Source organism: Accipiter gentilis, chromosome 5 (genome assembly GCF_929443795.1).
Source record: "Accipiter gentilis chromosome 5, bAccGen1.1, whole genome shotgun sequence".
Classification (NCBI taxonomy): domain Eukaryota; kingdom Metazoa; phylum Chordata; class Aves; order Accipitriformes; family Accipitridae; genus Astur; species Astur gentilis.
Genome location: NC_064884.1, coordinates 40,869,208 through 40,875,207, shown reverse-complemented (window position 1 = coordinate 40,875,207; position 6,000 = coordinate 40,869,208). Strand labels below are relative to the sequence as shown.

The 6,000-nt window shown below is 58.7% G+C and overlaps 1 pseudogene; it reads left to right on the top strand.

The window, feature by feature from the left end:
• The first annotated feature begins 2,166 nt into the window (after positions 1-2,166).
• On the top strand, positions 2,167-2,934 carry LOC126038918 (feather keratin Cos2-3-like; annotated as a pseudogene).
• The last annotated feature ends 3,066 nt before the right edge of the window (positions 2,935-6,000 follow it).

Here is a 6,000-nt window from a genome sequence, read left to right as displayed (position 1 = left end):
CTGAAATGCAAAACATCCCAGCTAATGATACGGGCTGTGTTTTGGTTTCCTGCACAGCTGCCTTTTCATTCCCTTGTTTGGCCGTACCTGCTCCTCCTTGAAGGCTCCTTTTCAGTGCTGGGGTGGGAGGCCCAAGGATTTCTGGGACCGGAGCGCATCGGTGCCAGCAGAAGATGAGTCCCAAGTGCCGGAGGGGTCGCGTGCAGGCTGGGGACATTGGCTTGGGGCACTCGTGTGGGCTCATTTGCAGCCCCATTGGCAGGAAGGGCCCTGCTGCTCCCAGCCCTGCAATCCTTGCCCGGATGCCAAAGGGCTCGCAAGCAGGACGGTGTGCCGCGTCCCCTTTCTCCCACCCTCCAAGCTCTCTCTGATGGTCCCTGGCCGTTCTCTCCGCAGGCGGGTGGTCAGCACTGCTGCTTTCGACACCTTGCCTCCTAATGGTGCTCCAGGGAGGCCTTGGTGTGCCTGTCGGGCCTTCCCTGCTCTCTGGGCTCTCTCTGGCGGTCCCCTACCAACACCAACACCATCAGTGTGTGTGGGGCCTTGTCCTGCCCAAGGGTGCTCCAGCCCTGCCCTGCCAAGGGCCTTCCCCGTGTGTGCTCAGCCGAGTCCACAGGTGCTCGTGTGTAGGTAGGGGTGCTTGCTCACTTGCCCTTGTGTGCATAGTGGAGCAGTGTGAAAGGAAATGCCGCCTAGGCGTGAGGAAAAACTCTTCTACTCTGAGGGTGGCCAAGCCCAGGAGATGTTGCCCAGGCAGCTTGTGGCATCTCTTTCCTCGCAGACATTCAGATCAAACACGGGGCAGTGTCCTGATCAACCTTCTCTGGTTGACCCTGCTCCCAGCAGGAGGGTTGGACCTGGCCATCCAGAGGTGCCTTCCCACCTCAACGATTCTGAGTTTCTGGGCCTCGGTGATCGGCCACTCCTTGGTCATGATGCTCAAAATGCCACTGGACATCCTATCTGTGGAGAAGATAAGCTCCTTTGTCAGCTGCGTGGCCCGGCTCTTCTTGCTCCACCAGCATGCCTGCGCTGAGATCTTCCTGCTGGCAGTTGTGGCCTACGACCGATCTGTGGCCATGTGCCAGCCCCGGGGATCCACAGTGTCACGTCAGAAGGTCTGTGCCGTTGCAGTAGCACGCCTGAGGGCTGGGGCCACTCTCCCCTTGTCGGCACCAGTGGCACTCACTTTTGTTTGCCCAGCCGCAGCCCCAATGTCATTGACTGCTTCTTCTGAGAGGTGCTGGCCTGTGCTGCTGAGAGCTGCTGGACGGGTGCACTCCTTGTCTCCACAGGTGGCACCAATTCCCTGGTGTGCTACCTGGCCTTGTTGGGCTCCTGTGGGGTGATTTAGCTCTCCACCTGGCAGCAGATAGGAGAAGAGAGACGCGAGGCACTTGCCACTTTGCTGTGGTTGTGCTCTTCTTTGGGCCATGGTCCCCGATCTTCACCCATCCCACTACCATCCTCTCCCGGGACAGAGGGGTGTGCGTCTTCAACAGTATTGGTACTGCCTCTGCTCAACTGACTGATCTGGCGCCTGCAAAAGCAGAAGGTGAAGGAAGCGGGAAGAAAGTTGGGAAACAGAGTGGTATTCGCCAGGATGTACAAGGATGGTGGAAGGACAGGGAGCGTGCAATTGAGGCAAGTTCCTTTTGGCAGGTGGGGAGGTGGGATGGAGAAGGAGGGATTGCACTGACAATGAAGAAGGATCTACACGCAGGATGGGAAACATGCAGAGGAGAAAAGGGAAGGGAAGGAAAGGAAAGGAAGGGAAGGCAAGGCAAGGCAAGGCAGGCAAAGCAAGGAAAAAAGTCAATAAAGGGAAGGCAATGTGGGGCAAGGGAAGCTGTGGAGCTATTTTGATGCATGTCCTTCTTGGGTTGGGAGAAGCAGGGCCCCTCCTGCCAATGGGGCTGCAAAGAAGCGCACACGAGTGCCCCAGGCCAATGTCCCCAGCCTGCACGCGACCCCTCCGGCACTTGGGACTCATCTTCTGCTGGCACCAATGCGCTCCGGTCCCAGAAATCCTTGGGCCTCCCACCCCAGCACTGAAAAGGAGCCTTCAAGGAGGAGCAGGTACGGCCAAACAAGGGAATGAAAAGGCAGCTGTGCAGGAAACCAAAACACAGCCCGTATCATTAGCTGGGATGTTTTGCATTTCAGATGAGCTTCTCAGAAAATTGTTACTTCCACAGAGGCTTCCTCTGGACCTGGGGCAGTGCAGGACCGGTATAAAAGCCACCCCAGCTCTTCGCTCTCTCATCCACTTTGCTCCCCTTCCTCTCCTTCGGAAGCAAGTGAGTTGGAAGCTCTGTCCTATACCGGGGCTTGGGGCTGCCTGTGTTGGGAGGGGAAGCGGGGAGAAGGTTTGACGTGGAGAGGGGCTGGTTCTGGGCTGAGGGGACTCTTGGGCTCTTGGCTAGGAAAGAGCTTTCCTGGGCCTGGCTCCTTTTGCTCGGTGCCCAGGTGGAGAGGCAAAGAGGCCTGTGGACCTCCCTGCACGGTCTCCAGCTCCCCAGCCAGCACGTGCCTTGGCTCCCTCACGGTGGGCGGACAGGCTGCTCCTCACGCCCCCCTGTGCTCCTCCCTGCCCTCTCCCCCCAGGTGCACCTCCAGCCCCGCGACATGTCCTGCTACAACCAGTGCCTGCCCTGCCAGCCCTGCGGCCCGACCCCGCTGGCCAACAGCTGCAACGAGCCCTGCGTCAGGCAGTGCCAGAACTCCACCGTCGTCATTGAGCCCTCCCCCGTGGTGGTGACCCTGCCCGGCCCCATCCTCAGCTCCTTCCCGCAGAACACCGTTGTGGGCTCCTCCACCTCCGCTGCCGTTGGCAGCATCCTCAGCTGTCAGGGAGTGCCCATCAACTCCGGGTGCTGTGACCTCTCCTGCATCACCAGCCGCTACTGCGGCAGAACATGCCTCCCCTGCTAAAGCTGCCGCAGGCGGACCCACAGACGGAACCCCAGGAACCCAGAAGACGGTCACGGACTGAGCACGGAGATCCTGGCCATCGCTTTCACAGGGACTGAGCATCCATGGCTCCACCTGCAAAGGCAGGCACGAAGCGGCACGCCTGGGCTCTCTGGAAACATGGCCCTTGGCTGACGTGCCTCTTTCTCACTCTCTTCTCTCTCTCTCTCTCTTTTCTCTGTTGTCTTCTGCTCCCCTGGGCTGTGATCACCTGCTAAGCCCCATCCCAGGAAGGGCCTGCTGCCGCCCTCCCTCTCAGGGACAGGCAGGCAGGCGGGAGGATGCCCAGTGCAAACTCCACCCTGGCCAAGGGGCAAAGACTCCTAGCTACCCCTGGTGCTCCCTGCACCATGGCCGCCACTCAGAGGACCTCCTTTCCCTCTTTCGACTCATTAAAGTTCTGCTGCATCCCAGCCTGGGCCTCTGCGTGGTCCTTCTCTCCCCGGACGCTCCCCCACAGCTGCCAGACAGAAAGGCGTTGCTCTGGGGAGAGCTTGCAGGCACAAAGGAGAGCCAGCAGCATTCCTGGAGGAAGGAGACGGTGAGGCACAGGCAGTGCGCTCCTTCCAAGACACTGTCCCTTGCAGCTGGGGAAGATGTCCCTGGCTCCTGCAGAGCCGCAGCCGTCAGGGCCTGCCTTGCTGCATCCCTGCACACAAAGGCCCTCCTCAGCCTTCGACAGCGCCCTGCGGATGATGGGGAGCCCAACCAGTGCCCGAGCGAGGAGTCCGTCTCCCCAGCCGCACTGGCGGGTGGCGCTGGCACTGGGAGCTGCTGCTTCTGCATCCAGCCGCACCTGGGAGCTCTCCCTGGCAGGCAGCTCTTGCTTCAGGAGGGCCCCTCTCCCTGTGGCAGGTGCGGTAGTGGTGGTGGTGGTGGTTGCATGACAGGTTGCTCCTCTACACACACCCCTGTGCTCCTCCCTGCCACCTCTCCCAGGTGCACCCCTGGCCACAAGACTTCTCCAGCTACAGCCTCTCTCTCCCTCGCTCACCTCCCTTTGTGGCTTCCTACTACAAGCCGTTGCTCCTGCAGCATTTCAGCTCTCCCTGCGTAGACTTGAATCTTCTTTGTACATCTTGGGGGATTTTGTCTATCCCTGGTCAGGCTGCCAGCATTTCCTCCAGCACAGCTAGAAGAGGCGGAGTGTCTAAGTGCAGGTGTGGTCTGTTTCCTGACAGCTCACTCTCTGTCTCTCTAGGCATGCACGTAGAAACACTACGTAGGAGGATTTGCGTTACCTGCAAAAGACATGCATAGAGTCTTGCCCCCCCCTTTCACGACCCCTGCTCACAACACGTCTCCCATCCTTTGCCACGTGCCACCTGTGGCCTCCGCTCTCCCCAAAGGATAGCTCCCGGTTTTGACGGAGGGTCGGGACTCCCCTTTTCCCCCTTCCAGCGCCGACAGGCCCAGCAACCCACTGGCCTGCTCCTCTCCAGCCCGACACGCGTGTGCCACCAGCCTCTGCCAGTCCCACCAAGGCTGCCGGGAAAACCTGGACCGTGTCACGCTCTCCACTCAACAGGGTGCCCAGGGAGCTCCCAGGAAGCGGGAGCTGAATCTTGCCAGCTCGCGTGCTCTCCTCCCTCAGCAGCTCAAAGCTGCCTCCAAACCTCAGCCCAAAGGCTGGAACAAAACACTCTGAGGGCTGCCTGCGACGCCACACCTCTGCCCCAGGGAGCCTTTCTACTCCCATTGCCTTGTGGTTAAAGTACTTGCTCAGCCAAACTAAGGGAACCAAGCAGCCACCTCTGCCGGGCCCCAGGCTCCCCAGTGCCAGAACCAGGTTTTCCAGCACGGGGAGCCTCCAACTGGTGCCGCCAGGCCACGGCTCGACCTGCCAAAATCCTCTTGGTCACAAGGGCCCTGGACATCCTCACAGGCACTCGTGCCCGCTTGTAAACTGCCGCCTCTTGTCAGAGGCCAGGCCAGGCTGCCCAAGGGGAGCCACGCACCTGAGACAGGCAGGTAGGAACCTGCTGGCAGTTCCCAGAGCTGGAACTGCAGTGCTCAGGCAGAAGGAGACAAAGGAGGCGGCCAGGGACACAACCCTCACAGCCACACCCAGCAGGGCAAAAGGCTCCCTGGTGACCTTCTCTGGCCACCCAGCGCACAGACAGAGGCAGGGCAGCATCTTTCTCACAGCACACGTTCATCCCGAGCAGTGCTGCTTTCCTCCTGCGTGGTGACACCAGTCCCAATCCGTCTTAGTGCATATTCACTCTTCTTGAGTTTGAGCTTTCTATGTACGCTGCTAACAGTGGCGTAGGTGGAGAAGCCCATAATTGTGTTCTGTGGGTAGGACTGAGGAGGGGGGCCAGGCAGGATCAGCACCACAGGTGATGTCTGGATGATAGTGTTAGGGTCCTTATACTGACTGACACAGGGCTCCTTGCATCTCTTGACCAGTGTTTTTTGGCTGCAGGGCTAGCATGGCGGGTATGGCAGGCACTGGTCATAGCAGGGCATGTCTCTGCACCAGAGGTGAACCTTGTGTAGAGGGCAGGGGAAAGCGGAGCACAGGATTGCATGAGGAGCAGCCTGTCATTCCACAATGAGAGATTCAAAGTAGCTGCTGTGTGAGGAGGTAGAGGCTATGCAGGGAGGCATATATAATTTCTTGCCTTTAGGTCCCAAGGACCCTGCAAAGAGCTGGTGGGCTCAAGGATGCTTCTGTCTAGCTCAGAACTCAGAATCCACTTAGTCAAATTCTCATTCTCCCTTCATACCAGACCTTTTACCCACCTCTCAATTCCATTACAGGCAGCCCTACGCTTCATCACAGGACTGAGCTGAGCTGTCTATTGAGGCAAGACCACACCCTGGTAGAAGAGAACAGAGCTTCTAACGCACCTGTTTCACAAGGAGTAAAAAGGGAGTGAAGTAGATGAGAGAGTTGAGAATTGGCCTGTCCTGCACTGCTCCAGGCCTAGAGGAATCCTTTGTGCAAGTAATAATTTTCTGAAAGGTTCATATGAGTTGCAAAACATGCCAGTTAATGATATGGCCCATGTTTCAGATTCC